The 22,613-nt window shown below is 43.0% G+C and overlaps 1 long non-coding RNA gene across 1 annotated transcript; it reads right to left on the bottom strand.

Annotated features, from left to right (window-relative positions):
- Positions 1-248: 248 nt before the first annotated feature.
- LOC110887018 lies at positions 249-12,078 on the bottom strand. Its single transcript, XR_002563105.2, has 5 exons — positions 11,258-12,078; positions 10,722-10,789; positions 10,481-10,532; positions 10,339-10,395; positions 249-384 (listed from the first exon to the last, which is right to left on the bottom strand). It is a non-coding gene; the product is annotated as an uncharacterized LOC110887018 (long non-coding RNA).
- Positions 12,079-22,613: the final 10,535 nt, after the last annotated feature.

The raw sequence follows: 22,613 nt of genomic DNA, 5'->3' as shown, positions 1-22,613 counted from the left end.
CGGGCCGACTTTGACTTAAAATAAAATAAAACATAATTTCTATGACTATCATATTAAAGAATGAATATCAATTTCACGTATTTTGTTATAAATATTAGTAAATTTATGTTATTTGACATATATTTAATTTCCGAAAACTAATTTCTTTATAATTTGGCATGTCCGAGTACTCCCCGTGTACTCTCCGCCTAGGCTGAGTACTCTCAACTCCCCGGCCGACCGACTAGGGAGCGCCTAGCGACTTTTGCAACCATGGTCTCGTGTAGAAAAAACAGAATTTTTGAAAGGAAGTTGGTTAGTAACTAAAAATGAAATAATAAATGGGAACATACCTCACTAGTGTTGCGCTGTGAGTTGCTGTCTTAGAGTCTCATGTAGAAAAACCTGACATTTTAAATGTGACACTCGAGGTTTTTCCATACGAACACTTTGTAATATTTTGTGTATATAAATATTATTAAATGAAAACGTGACCTTTGTGCATGATATGTGATGTATGTATGTATTGTATATATATATATATGAGAGCCGAAACCACGACCCGAGACCATGACTCGCAACCGGGCGGTTGCGAGTGGGCCACTCGGTCTCGAGTGGGCCGTTGAGCCGAAACCGGTTTGGGCCGAAACCCCAAGCCCAACCCGAAAACACCCCTTGTATATATAATCCCCACCATCTCCTCATTTCCCTCATTTGCTACTAAAACATACACACACACTCCTTACTTTCTCTCAACTAAGAAAACCCCAAAACAACATCCAAACTCTTCCAAATTCTCGGTTCAAGCAAGGATCTCGGACAAGGACTCGGTCAAGCTCGGATCACTCGGACACTTCATCTTCTCTCATTCTCTTCTCTTTGTTTTCGGCTCCTCCTTTTTCATAACCGGTTAGTGTGTAGTAAATGCCTTGTTTATGCTTGCTTGAATGATATGTTTATGAAATAGAAAAATGCTTGGTTAGTAGTTTATGCATGATTCTTAGGTTGATTTGTAAAGTTTGACAATATGTGGAAACATGTTTGAAAAGGGTTAGTTAAAATTGTTATGCATGACTTCTAGTATGACTTGTGAAGATTAACTATATGTGAAAACTCTTATGTATGAAGTTTGACAACATGTTCATAATGGCTATAGAATAGTGGTTTAAAATGTGCTTATGAGCAACCCAAAACTATGTTCTAAGTCATAAGGTGTATGTTTTACTTGTTCTTGCATAAAAATCTTGCTAGTAATATGTGATTTTTGGTTAATAAATGTATGATTTGTTAAAGAGAAAACCCTAGAAAAATATGAATATAGGATGAACTTGTTGAATGTTGGTTTGAAGATTTAAAATGGCAAAGTTTGATCCATATTTTATTAAAGGCAGATTAGGAAAAGTGTTTGTAGAAATCTTATTGGTAGTTTCCTAATCTGGGTCTGATTTCATATGTACAAATTGGACTGTCTTTTCTGCATCATCACGTGTGTATGAAAGTGACAGATTACGACTCGCAACGACGGCATTACGACTCGAAACCACATGGTTGCGACTCGCAACCAAAGCATGACAAGTCGAAACCACGAGATTGCGACTCGAGACCACGCCGTTGCGACTCGCAACCAAAACGTGACAACTCGAGACCACGGTTGCGACTCGCAACCATAACACGACAAGCCGAAACCACCTGGTTGCGACTCGAGACCAGCTGGTTGCGAGTGGGCTGTTCATTTTGGTTATTGGGCCATTCTGTGTTAACTTGGGCTATCTGTTAAATGAACTATGTGTTGCTGTGTTCAGTTTGACTGTGTTACTGTTAGGGCCGGCCCAATAATCCCATGACTATTACTTGTATGCATGTTATGTGCCTATATATGTTCTTACGTGATTGCTTGCACACCGAACCTGACCTATACCGGTAACCATGTTAGGACGTGGTGACCAACGTGATTGACAAGTAACCTAAACCTACCGAGCAACCCAAGGTGAGTTCACAACTTAAAAGCATGCGTCCCGGTGGTTTGGGACACGAGACTAGCAACCCTATCCCCTGGTAAAAGGGGATACCATTTACATACCTTCCCTAGTTATTGGGAACAAAACTTACTTTTCCTTCCCGGGTATTGAGAAACCTTTTGGTTAATTACTGTTTATACGGATTGCAACTAACGGCACTAAACGAAACTCTATCACTCAAGTCCCTACTACAAATACCGATTAGTCGCCGGGTTAGGCGAGCGGGTTATTAGTTGATAGCGCTATTTAGGTGTTTACCAGCCTCACACCGTGCCCTGGTTTGGGACGGTCGTGAACTAATGTACTCAGAAATCCGTCAATGATGATAGAACATTGACATCGGGGCATCCTGCGGATACGCAACGGTTACCTAGTGTTCGGTATTGGAAAAACAGTTTAGTCGCTAACTTTTGGGGTAGCTCCCCAGGGCATGTATAAACGGATAAATTAACCGGTGAAACAAAGTTTTTGGTAATTAAAACTGGACAACTAGTGAACTCACTCAACATTATTGTTGACCCCTTACTGCATGCTTTGCAGGTAACCAGTGACGGAGGAGCTTGCAGCGTGGGAACGTGTAGTGTCTGTTCACCCTTGTGTTGGGTGTTACCTTATTTTGAATCATGAACTTTGTTTTAAACTACCGTACTTATGCTTCCGCTACTTAATACTGTTTTGGAACTTAAAACTTTAAACTCTGAACTTAATATTTGCTAAGCTTATGATTAGTAAGTATTACTTTTGTTATCAACTCGAATACTCAGTATAATTGGTGGCTGGATCCTGGTCAGTCACGCCCCCGAAGCGGGTGTTATCCGCAGGTGGATTTTGGGGGTGTGACAGATTGGTATCAGAGCCATTGGTTATAGTGAACTTGGTTTTAAAAAGAGGAAAATCTTTTTGGAGAAAACCAGACTATAACCCGTGACTCGCGACGACACTACACTCCAAGTGCAAGGCTCGACACATTTGACCTCATAGCTCGGACCAGTGTTTACTTGTTTGCTTTATGTTTCCTGTTATGATATACGTACTAGTGTGCCTAAACTAGATAGATACACCTCTCTCTTCTATCTCATTCTCGCTACACTACGACATCACACTCATACTGTGTTTTCTGGTTATGAAGACAATGAGTGGACGCGGAAGAGGAAACATTAACATGACGCAGGCTCAGTTCACTAACCTGCTCAACACAGTGGCTGCGGCTTTTGCAGCTCACCCTATAGGTAAGCTCGTTGTTTTAGGATGTTTAGATCCTACCGCCACATCGACTTTTCGCCTCTAAACCTATACGCTTCGCTTCTCACGAACAGGTCAGCATGCACCTGCGCAACCACCAGTGTGTACTTTCAAAACTTTCATGGATTGCAAGCCTCTCCCTTTCAACGGCACTGAGGGTGCCATAGGTCTTCTGCATTGGATTGAGAAAATTGAAGCTGTCTTTGCTGTTTGCGAGTGTCCCCCTGCAAATTGGGTGAAATTTGCTACTGCTACGCTTGAAGGAAGCGCGCTTTCTTGGTGGAAGGCGCAGATTCAGATGTTTGGATTGGAAACTGCAAATGCTACGGCATGGGAGGATTTCAAGGATATGATTAAGGAGGAATACTGTCACCGGGATGACATCCACAAGCTTGAGAATGAGTACTATGAACTCAAGATGGTTGGGTCGGAAATTGAAACCTACACCAAGCTGTCTAATGACTATGCCGCTCTTTGCCCAAACATGTCACGACCAATGTACCGAAGGATCGAACTGTATATCAAAGGTTTGGCTCCAGAGATTCGAAGCCATGTCACTTCAGCCAACCACACTACCATTCAGCCGATTGTTCGACTTGCTCACAAACTCACTGATCAGGCTGTAGAGGAGGGCAGGCTGCCCAAAAGGATCAGTGCTACTGTCGGAACTTCTAGTGACAGCAAGCGTAAGTGGGAAGGAAGTCAGAGCAAGGATGCTAACCCCACTCAGGCCCCAGCACAGCAAAGGAAAACTGAAAACAACAAAGGCACCCAGCAACAGGGTGGCTACCGGGGAAGCTACCCTAAGTGCAACAAGTGTAACAAGCACCACAATGGGGCATGTAACAAGGGCCAGTGTCAGCGATGCCACAGGATGGGGCACGACGCCAAGGATTGTCGAAGTCAGTTCCCAGCTAGACAGAATCAGCAACAACCCCAACAGCAACAGCAGCAGGGAAACAACCGGACATGTTTTAAGTGTGGAGCTGAGGGGCACTTTAAGAAGGATTGCCCTGAACTGAATCAGAACCGCAACAATAATCAGGGAGCTGGGAACAACAATCAGAACAACAATGCTGGGAATGGTGCTAGAGGAAGAGCTTTCGTGATTGGAGCTGGTGAAGCAAGGAATGACCCCAATGTCGTGACGGGTAAGTTCCTACTCGATGATCGTTATGTTTCTGTGTTATTTGATTCCGGTGCCGATGCTAGTTATGTATCCCTACGTATTAGTAAGAAGCTTAAGCGTCCGCTTTCGTTACTAAGTTCTCCTCATATCGTCGAGTTAGCTAATGGTAGAAACATCGAGGCCTCACACGTTGTCAAGGGTTGCAAACTAGAGTTGTCTGGTCAGACATTTAGTATCGATCTTTTCCCTGTTACTCTCGGAAGCTTCGACGTCGTTATTGGTATGGATTGGTTATCCAAACATCGCGCTGAGATCCTTTGTCAAGAGAAAGCAGTTCGTATTCCTCGCCGTTCTGGCAAACCCCTCATTGTACAGGGTGGCAAAAGTGGAGAAATCTCCGGCATTATCTCGTTCTTGAAGGCCCAGAAGTGTTTACGAAAAGGGCACACCGCTATCTTAGCACTTGTTACCAACACGCAGGAAAAGGAAAAGAGGATTGAAGACTTTCCAGTAGTGCGTGACTACCCCGAGGTATTTCCTGAGGAACTACCTGGACTCCCTCCCCATCGTCAGGTCGAATTCCAAATCGAGCTAGCTCCCGGAGCAGCGCCAATAGCTCGTGCACCTTATCGACTAGCCCCCGCAGAATTGAAGGAACTCTCTACTCAACTACAAGAACTTTTGGATAAAGGATTTATCCGTCCTAGTTCATCACCCTGGGGAGCACCGGTACTCTTTGTTAAGAAGAAGGATGGCACGTTCCGAATGTGTATTGACTATCGTGAGCTGAACAAGGTTACCATCAAGAATCGTTACCCTCTCCCTCGAATCGACGACCTATTCGATCAGTTGCAAGGATCGAGCTACTATTCTAAGATTGATCTGCGATCAGGCTACCATCAGTTAAGGGTCCGTAATGAAGATATTTCCAAGACTGCATTCAGAACTCGTTATGGTCATTATGAATTCCTCGTTATGCCCTTCGGAATGACCAACGCTCCTGCAGTGTTCATGGATCTCATGAACCGGGTATGCAAACCCTACCTCGACAAATTTGTGATCGTGTTTATAGACGACATCTTGATCTACTCGAAAAGTCAGGAAGAGCATGAACAGCACCTACGCCTTATCCTCGAACTCCTCCGCAATGAGCAACTGTATGCCAAGTTCTCGAAATGCGACTTCTGGCTTCGAGAAGTCCATTTCCTTGGGCACGTGGTTAACAAGGATGGAATCCACGTCGACCCAGCTAAGATCGACTCTATAAAGAATTGGCCTACCCCTAAGACTCCGACTGAAGTTCGCCAATTCTTGGGATTGGCAGGTTACTACCGCAGATTCATTCAGGGATTCTCAAAGATCGCTCAACCCCTCACTACACTCACTCAGAAAGGCGTCACCTACAAGTGGAATGAAGCGCAGGAATCTGCTTTTCAGAAATTAAAGGATAACCTCTGCAGCGCTCCTATTCTATCGTTACCTGAAGGAACGGACGACTTTGTGGTTTACTGCGATGCGTCTATTCATGGGCTCGGTTGCGTGTTGATGCAACGCGAGAAAGTTATTGCTTACGCCTCTCGACAACTTAAGACACATGAAAGGAACTACACAACACACGACTTGGAACTGGGAGCAGTGATATTTGCGCTTAAGATATGGAGACATTACCTGTACGGTACCAAGTGCACCATTTACACCGATCACAGGAGTCTCGAGCATATCTTTAAGCAGAAGGAATTAAACATGCGTCAACGTCGATGGGTTGAACTTCTGAATGACTACGAGTGCGCCATCAAGTACCATCCGGGCAAGGCCAATGTTGTGGCAGACGCCCTCAGCCGGAAAGACACTGTACCAAAGCGCGTGCGAGCATTGCAACTTACCATCCAGTCTAGTCTCCCTACCCAGATCCGAAATGCTCAGATTGAAGCTCTGAAACCGGAAAACATCAGGGCCGAGTCCCTGCGAGGATCGAGACAGCAACTAGAACAGAAAGAAGACGGCGCCTACTATGTGGCAGGACGCATTTGGGTCCCACTTTACGGGGATTTACGAGAGCTTGTGATGGACGAAGCCCATAAGTCCCGTTATTCGGTACATCCTGGTGCAGATAAGATGTACCACGACTTAAGGACCACTTACTGGTGGCCTGGCATGAAAGCCCACATAGCAGCCTATGTTGGCAAATGTTTGACCTGCGCAAGAGTCAAAATCGAGTATCAGAAACCAGCAGGCCTACTACAACAACCGGAAATCCCGAAATGGAAATGGGAGCAAATTTCCATGGATTTTGTTACAGGGCTACCTAGATCCCAACGCGGGAATGATACTATCTGGGTGATAGTAGATCGTTTGACTAAGTCTGCACACTTTTTGGCCATTAAGGAAACGGACAAGTTTTCTACCTTGGCAGAAATCTATTTGAAGGAAGTAGTCTCCAGGCACGGGGTGCCAACTTCTATTATTTCCGACCGAGACGCTCGTTTTACTTCCGAGTTGTGGCAAGCTATGCACAAATGCTTTGGTTCACGTTTGGACATGAGCACCGCTTATCACCCGCAAACGGATGGGCAGTCTGAACGCACCATCCAAACCCTGGAAGACATGCTTAGAGCATGTGTGATCGATTTTGGCAAGAACTGGGAGAAGCATCTACCGTTGGTGGAATTCTCCTACAACAACAGCTACCACACTAGCATTCAGGCGGCACCTTTTGAGGCATTATACGGTCGTAAATGCCGATCGCCTCTTTGTTGGGCGGAAGTCGGTGATAGTCAACTCACAGGCCCAGAACTAGTAGTAGATACAACAGAAAAGATTTCCCAGATCAGGCAACGCATGGCGGCAGCTCGTGACCGTCAGAAAAGCTACGCTGACAAGCGTAGGAAACCGTTAGAATTCCAGGTCGGGGACCGGGTTCTACTTAAAGTCTCACCCTGGAAGGGTGTGGTCCGTTTCGGTAAACGGGGCAAGCTGAATCCACGGTATGTTGGACCATTCGAAATTACCGAGAAGATCGGTAAGGTTGCTTATAGATTAAACCTGCCTGCAGAGCTGAGTGCAGTGCACAACGTTTTTCACGTATCTAACCTGAAGAAGTGTTTGTCGGATGAAACACTTGTAATTCCTTTTAAGGAACTGACGATTGATGAACAGCTACACTTTACCGAGGAACCGATTGAGATCACGGATCGAGAAATCAAAACCCTCAAACGTAGCCAGATACCCCTTGTGCGAGTTCGTTGGAACTCACGACGCGGCCCAGAGTTTACCTGGGAGCGGGAGGACCAGATGAAGTCCAAGTATCCCCAGTTATTCCCAAACGAAAACCCCAGCCCTGAAGCTACAACCGAATTTCGGGACGAAATTCCAAACTAACGGGGGGATGATGTGACACCCCGTTAAAACACGCTAGCTTGGCAGTGGCTGCTTCAACTTTCGGGACGAAAGTTCTTAAAACTTGGGGATAATGTGACACTCGAGGTTTTTCCATACGAACACTTTGTAATATTTTGTGTATATAAATATTATTAAATGAAAACGTGACCTTTGTGCATGATATGTGATGTATGTATGTATTGTATATATATATATATATATGAGAGCCGAAACCACGACCCGAGACCATGACTCGCAACCGGGCGGTTGCGAGTGGGCCACTCGGTCTCGAGTGGGCCGTTGAGCCGAAACCGGTTTGGGCCGAAACCCCAAGCCCAACCCGAAAACACCCCTTGTATATATAATCCCCACCATCTCCTCATTTCCCTCATTTGCTACTAAAACATACACACACACTCCTTACTTTCTCTCAACTAAGAAAACCCCAAAACAACATCCAAACTCTTCCAAATTCTCGGTTCAAGCAAGGATCTCGGACAAGGACTCGGTCAAGCTCGGATCACTCGGACACTTCATCTTCTCTCATTCTCTTCTCTTTGTTTTCGGCTCCTCCTTTTTCATAACCGGTTAGTGTGTAGTAAATGCCTTGTTTATGCTTGCTTGAATGATATGTTTATGAAATAGAAAAATGCTTGGTTAGTAGTTTATGCATGATTCTTAGGTTGATTTGTAAAGTTTGACAATATGTGGAAACATGTTTGAAAAGGGTTAGTTAAAATTGTTATGCATGACTTCTAGTATGACTTGTGAAGATTAACTATATGTGAAAACTCTTATGTATGAAGTTTGACAACATGTTCATAATGGCTATAGAATAGTGGTTTAAAATGTGCTTATGAGCAACCCAAAACTATGTTCTAAGTCATAAGGTGTATGTTTTACTTGTTCTTGCATAAAAATCTTGCTAGTAATATGTGATTTTTGGTTAATAAATGTATGATTTGTTAAAGAGAAAACCCTAGAAAAATATGAATATAGGATGAACTTGTTGAATGTTGGTTTGAAGATTTAAAATGGCAAAGTTTGATCCATATTTTATTAAAGGCAGATTAGGAAAAGTGTTTGTAGAAATCTTATTGGTAGTTTCCTAATCTGGGTCTGATTTCATATGTACAAATTGGACTGTCTTTTCTGCATCATCACGTGTGTATGAAAGTGACAGATTACGACTCGCAACGACGGCATTACGACTCGAAACCACACGGTTGCGACTCGCAACCAAAGCATGACAAGTCGAAACCACGAGATTGCGACTCGAGACCACGCCGTTGCGACTCGCAACCAAAACGTGACAACTCGAGACCACGGTTGCGACTTGCAACCATAACACGACAAGCCGAAACCACCTGGTTGCGACTCGAGACCAGCTGGTTGCGAGTGGGCTGTTCATTTTGGTTATTGGGCCATTCTGTGTTAACTTGGGCTATCTGTTAAATGAACTATGTGTTGCTGTGTTCAGTTTGACTGTGTTACTGTTAGGGCCGGCCCAATAATCCCATGACTATTACTTGTATGCATGTTATGTGCCTATATATGTTCTTACGTGATTGCTTGCACACCGAACCTGACCTATACCGGTAACCATGTTAGGACGTGGTGACCAACGTGATTGACAAGTAACCTAAACCTACCGAGCAACCCAAGGTGAGTTCACAACTTAAAAGCATGCGTCCCGGTGGTTTGGGACACGAGACTAGAAACCCTATCCCCTGGTAAAAGGGGATACCATTTACATACCTTCCCTAGTTATTGGGAACAAAACTTACTTTTCCTTCCCGGGTATTGAGAAACCTTTTGGTTAATTACTGTTTATACGGATTGCAACTAACGGCACTAAACGAAACTCTATCACTCAAGTCCCTACTACAAATACCGATTAGTCGCCGGGTTAGGCGAGCGGGTTATTAGTTGATAGCGCTATTTAGGTGTTTACCAGCCTCACACCGTGCCCTGGTTTGGGACGGTCGTGAACTAATGTACTCAGAAATCCGTCAATGATGATAGAACATTGACATCGGGGCATCCTGCGGATACGCAACGGTTACCTAGTGTTCGGTATTGGAAAAACAGTTTAGTCGCTAACTTTTGGGGTAGCTCCCCAGGGCATGTATAAACGGATAAATTAACCGGTGAAACAAAGTTTTTGGTAATTAAAACTGGACAACTAGTGAACTCACTCAGCATTATTGTTGACCCCTTACTGCATGCTTTGCAGGTAACCAGTGACGGAGGAGCTTGCAGCGTGGGAACGTGTAGTGTCTGTTCACCCTTGTGTTGGGTGTTACCTTATTTTGAATCATGAACTTTGTTTTAAACTACCGTACTTATGCTTCCGCTACTTAATACTGTTTTGGAACTTAAAACTTTAAACTCTGAACTTAATATTTGCTAAGCTTATGATTAGTAAGTATTACTTTTGTTATCAACTCGAATACTCAGTATAATTGGTGGCTGGATCCTGGTCAGTCACGCCCCCGAAGCGGGTGTTATCCGCAGGTGGATTTTGGGGGTGTGACATTAAAACCAAAATCAGTTTGTAAACTGAAAATGAAGTAATATTCAAGAACATACCTAATTAGTGCTGAGACGTGAGATGTGGTCTTCGGGTCTTGTGTAAAAAATCCGAAACTATAACACAGAAGTGGTTAGTAAAATGAAAAAGATACAAGATTCCAGAAATTTAAAAATAGATGCCAGTTGATAAGGAAATAACATTGAGAGCACACGTGACTAGTGATGGGCTGTGAGTTGCAGTCTTCAGGTCCCTGTAGAAAAACATGAAATTTTGAAATGGAAATTGGTTAGTAAACTGAAAAGGAAGTAAGAATCATGAGCATACGTGACTAGTGTTACGCTGTGGGCTGTAATTATTGAGTCTTGTATAGAAAAATGTGAAATTTTAAAGCAGACAACGGTTAGTAAAACTGAAAAGGAAGAATAATTCCAGAAAATACCTGACTATTTCTGGGTTGTGAGCTGCAAAGGATTAGGTTATGCAGGATAACTACATTTGTGTCAGCTCCTGCATCCAGAATCAGAAAGTCAAAACGGTTTGTACACGCCACATCAGAAAAAAAGTCAATGTAGTCAGCAATACAATTTTTAAAACCCTTTTAAAATATAACACAACCCAAATCAGCTCGTTCCAAAGAATTTTTTTAATTGCCATCTCTAAATACACATACAATCAAGCATTGAGAAAGGTATATGTAATTCTTTTTAAAATAGCTACATATAGAACTATGGGTAAGATGTAACCTCAAATATATTATGAAAGCATGGTTATAGATACTACTACTTAAATTAAATGATGACCACAGTTTGCTGCATCATTTGTGTATAAGTACTTATTATCAAGTCTCTACTTTGCTAATGCAACCTATTCTAATAAAAAAAAATTAAATTTAAAACTAATTACACGTTGAATGTTACTTGAATGCTAGGGACGGATCAGAAGTCAATCAGTCGGATAAAAAGACAAATTAATTACATGAGTCCTTGTGAAGGAAGTAGCTCTGAAACATAATACCAATCACCAGGGCTGCCTATATGAATCTGGCACCGGTTTCTGTCTGTATACATTGAACTATTCAGTTTCTAAAACAGCAATGAGAACAACGAACAAGTACAAACATAGAGATTATAAAGAACACCGAAACAAGTTTCATAAGAACTTCAGAAATCAAACAGAGGAAATGAAAACAGAAACAACATTTAAGAAAACAAAAACAGAATATATGTGATCAAAAAATCAAACAGAAGCAACTTTCAGAATAACTAGAAATCAAAGATCTTTCTAGACAATTTGATTGATGTGTGTTCATGTGTTGGGCCGTCTTAAAATGTTTAAGCAGATTATAACCTAATTGGGTTGATAGCAAGTTATATAAGTCGCTCATGAATCAAAGTCCAAACTTATTAAATCAGTGGTGAGTTTCTAACATTGAGGTACCACAGGGAAAGGATCAAATACAAAACAATCTTAACCTAGGAAGTGTAGGAAACCGGGTCAAACAAACTCCGATTGATCTCGTTCCAGTAGCGTTGGAACCGTCTCGTCGAATCTTGTTCAAATATATATAGTGTTTAGCTTTTAGGGTTTAGAGTTTACCTTTTCGGTTTTAGCTTTAGGGTTTAGCTTTAGGGTTCAGTGTTTAGGGTTTAGCCTTAGGGTTTTGCTTAGGGTTGTTTCGATTTTAGAATTATGGTTTGGGATTTAGCTTTAGGGTTTAGGGTTAAAGGGTTTTGGTTTCTGGTTAGGTTTCGAAGAGGCGGTTCCAACGCCGCTGCAATGAGCTCCACCAGAGTTCGTTTGACCCACTTGTTAGGATTTAGATCACACACACACGATCAATAAACGAAAGCAATAAGAAAAGTAGACACGAGATTTACGTGGTTCGGTCACAGTGTGTAACCTACGTCCACGGGGGCAACTAGGGTTTGTATTTTATTGAGTGATAATGCTTACAAGTACAAGAGATATATTTATAGGCTAGAATTAGGGTTAGTCCCTTGCTAAACAAGTAACTAAACATATGGGCCTAAAACACTTAAAACCCATTAGGGTTAGGGCCGGCCGAACCCTTTCCCTTCTTCTCTCTAATTCTTGGCTAGCCTTAATGGGCTGGGCTGAAGACAACATCTCCAACAATCTCCCACTTGGTGTCTTCGGACCTCGAACTGCACCATCTCTTCTGTACTTCTATAATGAAAATCCCCCTTGATCTTCAAAACCCCCTAGTTACCCCGCCTTCTCAACATTATTCCTGAAGGCCAGCTGAAGCTATGCATAGCTTCAGCTTATCCAGCACCACAACCTTGGTAAACATATCTGCTGGATTCTTAGCACCTGGGACATTCTTCAAACTGATTAATCCTTCACTGATCAATCCTCTAACAAAATGATACCTCATCCCTATGTGCTTCGTCTTCCCATGATAAACGGGATTCTTTGCAAGTTTCACTGCACTTTCATTGTCACAATACAACGGGTAGTCAGCTTGATTCTTCCCTAACTCTTTCAGAAAAGCTTTCAACCATACTAGTTCTTTACTGGCCTCAGCTACTGCCATGTATTCAGCTTCTGTAGTAGATAAAGCCACACTTTTCTGAAGTTTGGACATCCAACTCACTGCTGTTCCTCCCACTGTAAAGACATATCCTGTAGTGCTTTTAAATGTATCTTTACAGCCACCCAGGTCAGCATCTGTATAACCCTTGAGAACCACATCCTTTCCTTTAAAACACAGCCCCATCTTTGACGTACCTTTCAAATAACGAAGCACCCATTTAACTGCTTCCCAGTGTTCTCTTCCCGGATTTGACATAAAGCGACTGACAACTCCAACTGCGTGTGCTATGTCAGGTCTCGTGCATACCATAGCATACATTAGACTTCCTACAGCAGATGCATATGGAACTCTAGCCATATCAGCTTTTTCTTCTTCTGTTCTGGGACACTGTTCTTTAGTAAGCTTGAGGTGACTTCCTAAAGGCGTGTTTCTAGGCTTGGTCTTCTCATTGTTCATACCAAATCTCTCTAACACTTTCCCGATGTACTTCTCCTGGGATAGTGTCACTGAGCCATCTTTATTGCTTCTAGTTATACTCAACCCGAGTATCTGTTTGGCTGGACCCAAATCCTTCATCTCGAATTCTTTGGACATTTGCTTCTTTAACCTGCTTATTTCTTTCATATCAGAACCTGCAATTAACATATCGTCAACGTAAAGTAACAATATGATATAAGAGTTGCTGAACTTCTTCAAATAGCAGCAATGGTCCATCTGACATCTCTTGTACCCTGACCTCTCCATGAAGTTATCAAACTTCATGTACCACTGTCTGGGTGCCTGTTTAAGACCATACAAACTCTTCTTCAATTTGCAGACCCAGTTCTCTTTCCCAACAACCTTGAATCCCTCAGGTTGTGCCATATAAATGTCTTCCTTTAGGTCACCATGTAGAAAAGCTGTTTTCACATCTAACTGCTCTAGATGCAACTTTTCTGCGGCTACAATACTAAGAACCAACCTGATGGTAGTCATCTTCACCACTGGAGAGAAAATCTCATCATAATCAACTCCCTTTTTCTGCTGAAACCCCTTGACTACTAAACGGGCTTTGTACCGTTTAGAACCATCGTGTTCTTCTTTGACCCTGAAAACCCATTTATTTTGTAAAGCTCTTTTATCAGGCGGAAGCTTTACTAAGACCCAAGTCTTGTTTTTATCTAAAGAGCTCATCTCATCCTTCATTGCATGCTCCCACTGGAGAAAATCTTTCATCTTGACTGCCTCAGAGTAGCTTTCTGGTTCACCGTTTTCTGTCAAGAGAATATAATTAACTGAAGGATTATATTTATTAGGCGGTTTACTAACTCGGGTGGATCTCCTGACCCAATTTTCTGACGGGTCAGGCTGCTGTGGAGGCTGTTCTTCTTCATGCTCTGAGCTCCCACTGTCAGAGACTTCTCCTGTCTCATTATATCCACCTTCAACCTCTGGTCCTGTGTCATCTTCAGAATCTGATTCAGGTTCTATAATTGGTTCATTCTTTTGACCATCAGTGTCAAACTCGACCACTTCTTTCTGAATCTCTGACCTCTCCGAATTTCTGTCTTTGTACAGCTCCGCTTCATTGAATTCGGCATGTTTGCTTCTGACTAGCTTCCTGCTTTCATGATCCCAAAGCCTGTAGCCCATTTTATCAGACCCATATCCAACGAGCGTGTACTTCTTTGCTTTGGCATCTAACTTGTCACCTTTAAGATCAATATCATAAGCACTACACCCGAAGATTCTCAGGTGATCATACTCAACTGCTTTTCCCTTCCATTCTTCCTGAGGAATCTTAATCCCAATGGTACTGAAGGCCCACGATTGATAAGATAAGCCGCGGTGTTAACCGCATCAGCCCAGAACATTTTTGGGAGCCCTGCATTCAATCTCATACTCCTGGCTCTCTCACACAATGTTCTGTTCATCCTCTCTGCAACCCCATTCTGTTGCGGAGTTCCTGGAACTGTATTTATCATCCTGATCCCCCTCTCAGCACAATAATCTGTAAATTCTTTGCTGATATATTCACCTCCGTTGTCAGACTTCAAGCATTTCACCTTCAAATCAGTTTCAAGTTCAACAGCAGCTTTCCATTTCTTAAATTTATCAAAAACTTCAGATTTATGTTTAAGAAAGTAAACCCGTACCTTGCGTGTTGAATCGTCTATGAAGGTCACATAATAGCGAGATCCTGCAGGTGAAGCAACTGATGTCGGCCCGTACACGTCTGAGTGAATCAGCTCCAATTTCTGAGCTTTTGGTGCTCTCCCTGTCTTCACAAAAGTCACCTTCTTTTTCTTGCCAAGGATGCACGGTTCACAAAACTCAGACTCGACCTGTTTCAGTTCTGGAAGCTTTCCCTTGGTAACAAGCATCTTCATCCCCTTTTCACTCATGTGGCCGAGTCGTTGATGCCATAACTTTGATAGACTCGGCCCATCAGATACTACATTAACCCCCTCAGTTGGTACCTCAACCATGTATAGTGTACCTTTCTTCTTTCCTCTTGCAATGACCATACTGCCTTTAACAACTTTCCATTGTCCTCTACCAAAGTGGACATCATATCCCTGATCATCAAGCTAACCAATGGATATCAACATCCTCTTCAAACCAGGAATGACCCGAACATTCTTCAAGGTCCAAACGGTTCCCAATGGTGTTTTTAAGTCTATGTCTCCAATTCCTGTAATATCAAGACTGTGATTATTAGCCAAACGAACTTTACCAAAGTTACCTGTTCGTAGATTCTTCATCTTCTTTGTGCTAGAAGTAGCATGAAACGATGCTCCTGAATCCATAATCCAGTCTTCAACAGTATTTTTGACACAACAAATAAGGGCATCCTCTGAATCTGAGGCTGTGGTAGCATTCACCTCCTTTTTGTCTTTATGAGGTTTAGTACACTGACTTCTAAAGTGCCCATGCTCATCACAGTTCCAGCACTGTATGTCTTTTCTCGGTTTTGCTGGTCTTGACTTGCTTCTTCGTTTTGACTTTGACCTTCCTCTATTTCCACCTCTATTATTACTTCTCCCTCTCCCCTCAGTACTGAGCAACGAACTTGTCTCTCCAGAATTCCTCCTTCTTGAGTCCTCATTCAATATCAAGTCACGTACTTTAGCAAAAGTGAGGGTCTCAACTGCCCCAGTGACTGCAGTAATAGTTCCTGACCAGCTGTCAGGTAATGAGGACAAGAGCAAGCATGCTTGCAGTTCATCATCTATCTTGAATTTTACTGAATTCAAACGAGACAAGTGAGAATTAAACAAATTAATATGCTCAATAACAGAACTTCCCTCTTTCATGCGGGTGTTGACTAACTCCCGTATCAGAAACACCTTGTTGGCAGGAGACGGCTTCTCATACATATTTGACAAAGCCTCGATGATTCCTCGTGCTGAGGTTTGTTCAGAAATATTGTAGCCAACATTCATAGAAAGAGTGAGCCTGATAGTTGACATAGCTTTCTTGTCAATGGCTGTCCACTTATCCGTTACAGGTGTAGGAGGAGGCTCGAAGGCTGCATCCAGATCCTTCTGTATCAGCAAATCCTTGATTTGCATCTTCCACCATCCGAAATTCTTCCCATCAAACTTCTCAATTCTGACTTTTCCATCGCCAGACATCTTTGCTGAATAACAGAGACTAACCAGAGAATCGTGAGAGAATAAACTGAAAAAAACAACCCTGGAATCTGACCTCGAAAAACGTGCAGGAAATCCGAAAAATGCAGCAACGAAAATCGGTAAAGAAACCCTTCTTTTTGAGCGGCGGCGGCTGGAAACGAGTCAAAGGGTAGGTCTTGGGAATTCTACTTCATCCGGTTCTTGCGTAGGGTCTTGGAAGGGTCCACATATGCCTCCTAGACCTAAGTAATGAGCCGATCCACGAACTCGTGTTATAGGTCTGTTATAAGGGAAGTGTCGTGTACCCGGGTATTGGGCAAAACTATAAAAATTTTGGACCGAGGTAAAGGGTAGTTCTAGGGATTTCTCTGAGATCCGGTATTTGCGTAAGGTCTTGGAAGGGTCCACGGACGCCTTCTAGACCCAAGTAATGAGCCGATTCCCAAACCCGTGTTATAGGTATGTTATAAGGGAAGTGTCGTGTACCAGGCTATTGAGTAAAACTATAGAAATTTGGAATTGCGTAGGGTCTTGGAAGGGTCCACGGACACCTCCTAGACCCAAGTAATGAGCCGATTCACAAACCCATGTTATACGTCTATTACAAGGGAAGTGTCGTGTACCTGGGTATTGGGCAAAACTATAAAAATTTTAGAACGAGTCAAAGGGCAGGTCCTGAGAATTCTCCTCGATCCGGTTCTTGCGTAGGGTCATGGAAGGGTATACGGACGCCTTCTAGACATTGGTAATGAGCTGATTCACAAACCCGTGTTACAGGTGTTTTGTAAGGGAAGAGTCGCGTACCCGTTTATTGGCAAAACTATATAAAGTTTGGAACGAGCAAAGGGTAGGTTTAGGGATTTCCCTTCGATCAGGTATTTGCGTAGGGTATTGGAAGGGTCCTCGAAAGCCTCCTAGACCCATGTAATGTGCTGATTCACAAACCCATTTTATAGGTATGTTATAAGGGAAGTGTCGTGTACCCGGGTATTGGGCAGAACTATAAAAAGTTTGGAACGAGTCAAAGGGTAGGTCTGTGGATTTCTCTTTGATCCGGTATTTGCGTAGGGTCTTGAAAGGGCCTACGGACGCCTCATAGACCCAAGTAATAAGCCGATTCACAAACCCGCATTATAGGTATGTTATAAGGGAAGATTCGTGTACCCGGGTATTGGGCAAAACTATAAAAAGTTTAGAACGAGTCAAAGCGTAAGTCTAAGGATTTCTCTTAGACCCGGCATTTGCGTAGGGTCTTGGAAGGGTCCACGGACGCCTCCTAGACCCAAGTAATGAGCCGATCCACGAACCCGTGTTATAGGTCTGTTATAAGGGAAATGTCGTGTACCCGGGTATTGGGCAAAACTATAAACATTTTGAAACGAGTCAAAGGGTAGTTCTAGGGATTTCTCTGAGATCCGGTATTTGCGTCGGGTCTTGGAATGGTCCACGGACGCCTTCTAGACCCAAGTAATGAGCCGATTCACAAACCCGTGTTATAGGTCTGTTATAAGGGAAGTGTCGTGTACCCAGGTATTGGCAAAACTATAAAAATTTTGGAACGAGTCAAAGGGTAGGTCTTGGGAATTATACTTCATCCGGTTCTTGCGTAGAGTCTTGGAAGGGTCCACGGATGCCTCCTAGACCTAAGTATTGAGCCGATCCATGAACCCATTTATAGGTATGTTATAAGGGAGGTGTCGTGTACCAGGGTATTGGGCAAAACTATAAAAATTTTGGAACGAGTCAAAGGGTAGTTCTATGGATTTCTATGAGATCCGGTATTTGCGTAGGGTCTTGGAAGGGTCCACGGACGCCTTCTAGACCCAAGTAATGAGCCGATTCAGAAACCCAAGTTATAGGTCGGTTATAAGGGAAGTGTCGTGTACCCGGGTATTGGCAAAACTTTAAAAATTTTGGAACGAGTCAAAGGGTAGGTCTTGGGAATTCTACTTCATCCGGTTCTTGCGTAGGGTCTTGGAAGGGTCCACGTATGCCTCCTAGACCTAAGTAATGAGTCGATCCACGAACTCGTGTTATCGGTCTGTTATAAGGGAACTGTCGTGTACCCGGGTATTGGGCAAAACTATAAAAATTTTGGAACAAGTCAAAGGGTAGTTCTAGGGATTTCTCTGAGATCCGGTATTTGCGTAGGGTCTTGGAAGGGTCCACGGACGCCTTCTAGACCCAAGTAATGAGCCGATTCCCAAACCTGTGTTATAGGTCTGTTATAAGGGAAGTGTCGTGTACCCGGCTGTTGGGTAAAACTATAGAAAGTTTGGAATAAGTCAAATGGTAGGTCTTTGAATTCCTCTTAGATCTGGTAATTGCGTAGGGTCTTGGAAGGGTCCACGGACACCTCCTAAACCCAAGTAATGTGCCAATTCACAAACCTGTGTTATAGGTCTATTATAAGGAAAGTGTCGTGTACCCGGGTATTGGGCAAAACTATAAAAAGTTTCGAATGAGTCAAAGGGCAGGTCCTGAGAATTCTCCTCGATCCGGTTCTTGCGTAGGGTCATGGAAGGGTCTATGGAAGCCTCCTAGACATTGTAATGAGCCGATTCAAAAACCCGTGTTACAGGTGTTTTGTAAGGGAAGAGTCGTGTACCCGTTTATTGGCAAAACTATATAAAGTTTGGAACGAGCAAAGGGTAGGTTTAGGGATTTCCCTTCGATCAGGTATTTGCGTAGGGTATTGGAAGGGTCCTCGGAAGCCTCCTAGACCCATGTAATGTGCTGATTCAGAAACCCATTTTATAGGTCTGTTATAAGTGAAGTGTCGTGTACCCGGGTATTGGGCAGAACTATAAAAAGTTTGGAACGAGTCAAAGGGTAGGTCTATGGATTTCTCTTTGATCCGGTATTTGCGTAGGGTCTTGAAAGGGACTACGGACGCCTCATAGACCCAAGTAATGAGCCGATTCACAAACCCGCATAATAGGTATGTTATAAGGGAAGATTCGTGTACCCGGGTATCAGGCAAAACTATAAAAAGTTTAGAACGAGTCAAAGGTTAGGTCTATGGATTTCTCTTTGATCCGGTATTTGCGTAGGGGGTTGGAAGTGGCTACGGACGCCTCCTAGACCCAAGTAATGAGCCGAATCACAAACCCGTGTTATAGGTCTGCTATTAGGGAAGTGCGTGTAGCCGGGTATTGGGCAAAACTCTAAAAAGTTTGGAACGAGTCAAAGCGTAGGTCTAGGGATTTCTCTTAGATCTGACATTTGCGTAGGGTCTTGGAAAGGTCTACGGACGCCTCCTAGACCCACGTATGGAGCCGATTCACAAACCCGTGTTATACATCTGTTATAAGGGAAGTGTCGTTTACCCGGGTATTGGACAAAACTATAAAAAGATTGGAACGAGTCAAAGGGTAGGTCTAGGGAATTCTCCTAGATCTGGATCTTACGTAGGGTCTTGGAAGGGTCCACGGACACCTCCTAGACCCAATTTATGAGCCGATTCACAATTCCGTGTTATCTGTCTATTGTAAGGAAGTGTCATGTATCCGGGTATTGGGCAAAGGTATAAAAAGTTTGGAACGAGTCGAAGGGTAGGTTTAAGGAATTCTCCTAGATCTGGTTCTTGCGTAGGGTCTTGTAAGGGTCCAAGGACGCCTCATAGACCCAAGTAATGAGCCGATTCATAAACTCATGTTATAGGTCTGTTATAAGGGAAGTGTCGTGTAGCCGAGGATTGGGCAAAACTATAAAACGTTTGGAACGAATCAAAGGGTAGGTTTAGGGATTTCTCTTAGATCCAGTATTTGCATAGGGTCTTGGAAGGGTCCACGGACGCCTCCTAGACCTAAGTAATGAGCCGATTCACAATCCCGAGTTACATGTGTTTTATAAGGCAAGTGTCGTGTACCCGGGTATTGGGCAAAACTATACAAAGTTTGGAACGAGCAAATGGTAGGTTTAGGGATTTCTCTTAGATCTATTATTTGCGTAGGGTCTTGGAAGGGTCCATGGAAGCCTCCTAGACCCATGTAATGTGCTGATTCACAAACCCATGTTGTAGGTCTGTTCTAAGGGAAGTGTCGTGTACCCGGGTATTGGGCAGAACCATAAAAAGTTTGGAACGAGTCAAATAGTAGGTCTATGAATTTCTCTTTGATCCGATATTTACGAAGGGTCTTGGAAGGGTCTATGGACGCCTCCTAGACCCAAGTAATGAGCCGATTCACAAACCCGTGTTATATGTCTGTTATAAGGGAAGTTTTGTGTACCTGGGTGTTGAGCAAAACTATAAAAAGTTTGGAGCAAGTCAAAGCGTAGGTCTAGGGATTTCTCTTAGATCCGGCATTTATGTTGGGTCTTGGAAAGGTCTTCGTAGGCCTCCAAAACCCAAGTAATGAGCGTATTCACAAACCAGTCTTATACGTCTGTTGTAAGGGAAATGTCATTTACCCGGGTATTAGACATGTCACACCCCCAAAATCCACGTGCGGAGTATCACCGCTTGGGAGCGTGACTGACCAGGATCAAACCACCAATCATATAGAACAATGTATATTGTTAAAGTAATAGCAATTAAACCAAACCAAATCCATATGAAAGGTGTTTCCAAAACGTAAGTAAGTTATCATTGTTTAGCGGAAGCGTATAATCAAAACCCAACATAATTAAGTACGAAATGTCATAAGTGTTTAATAAGGTAATTACGATCCAAGCCCACAACGACCAGCTCCTCCAGGTGCAAGCTCCATGTACCTAACGACCTGCAAGGCATGTAACAGAGGATCAACAACTAGTTGAGCGAGTTCACAGAAAGTAAATGCGTATCAGTATATTCGTTTGTAACATGTGGCTCTACTGGGCCGATAGTACGTTCTATTAGTGGGGGCTTCCCATGTTGTATAACCACTAGACTATTCGTAACCATAAGTGTTCTACATATCCCGAGAACAGTACCACGTACAAGTTTACGTAGGTTTTATGTAAGTAATCCTTCACAACCGAGGATAGGGGTACGCAGGGGTTTACGTAGGTTTTACGTAAGTGCCTGACACAACCGAGGCAGTAGTGAGTATAATTTCACGTAGGTTTTACGTGAGTATCCTTCACAACCGAGGATAGCGAGTAGCATAAGTATACGTAGGTTTTACTTATGTGTCCTGCACAACCGAGGACGATGGTATGGTAGTCTAGTAACAGCGTATGTACGAATCTAGTCAATCTCATTCCTTTAATCCCATTCCCAAGCCCTTGGGAATCCCATGCCTTAGTAAGGGTGTGAACTCACCTTGGTTTGCTCGGTATGCTAGGTTATGCACTCACAAATAATCAATCAAAGCCTAGAGTATGCATGTGTCCACAGTCAGTACATGTTGTAAGGTTTCGCATGTAAAGTTCATCACAAAGTGTGTGTAACAGTTAACAGCAGGCAATACAACCAGTTAATCGTCTTCATACAATTCATGCTCGATAGGAAGAACATGTAGTTAACATACTTCACCAAGTTTACACACTTAACAAGATTTACACACTAGCAAGGTTACACGTTTACTGAGTTAACACCTTTACAGTCATGACAGAGTTCACACGTTTAACTTAATTTACACTCTAGCGTAGTTTATCAATAACACCCGCTACGGTTTACCAGACTAATCAATTGGCATAAATTGTTTATATCTAATAAGTGTAACACAGTTACATTCTACCCATTTAAATCCCTTAACAGGAAATCAAAACTCATAAACAACCATAATATACAAAAGTTCGGACAAAAGACGGAGGGGGGGTGGTTCCCTGTTTGAAAGTCGGACCATGAGAAACAAGTCACATAAACTCGGACCATGGAAGCCTTCTAAAACTCGGACCATGTGGGTGTTATTGAAGGTCGGACAACAAGAAGGAAGTGAAACTCGGACTTGGGGTTTTGGGGCCAAGAAACTCGGACCAATTAGGTGGGGGTGGGGGTTACAAAGGTCGGACATGAGGGAAAGGCCATCCATGACAAAATTCGGACAAGAGGGGTTCCCTAAGCACAAGTTTGGACCCCCCCTTGTTTAAAAGAACTCGGACATCATGCTAACTGTTAAACATCGGATCAGAGATCATATGTTTAAAAATTCGGACACCCTCATCACAAAGGTCGGACAAGATTAGTTACTAAAAAGGTCGGACCTCTTATTTATATGAATAAACTCGG

Source organism: Helianthus annuus, chromosome 1 (assembly GCF_002127325.2).
Source record: "Helianthus annuus cultivar XRQ/B chromosome 1, HanXRQr2.0-SUNRISE, whole genome shotgun sequence".
In the NCBI taxonomy this organism is placed as follows: domain Eukaryota; kingdom Viridiplantae; phylum Streptophyta; class Magnoliopsida; order Asterales; family Asteraceae; genus Helianthus; species Helianthus annuus.
Note: the sequence above shows the minus strand (reverse complement) of the source record. Positions and strands in the feature narration are given on the sequence as shown.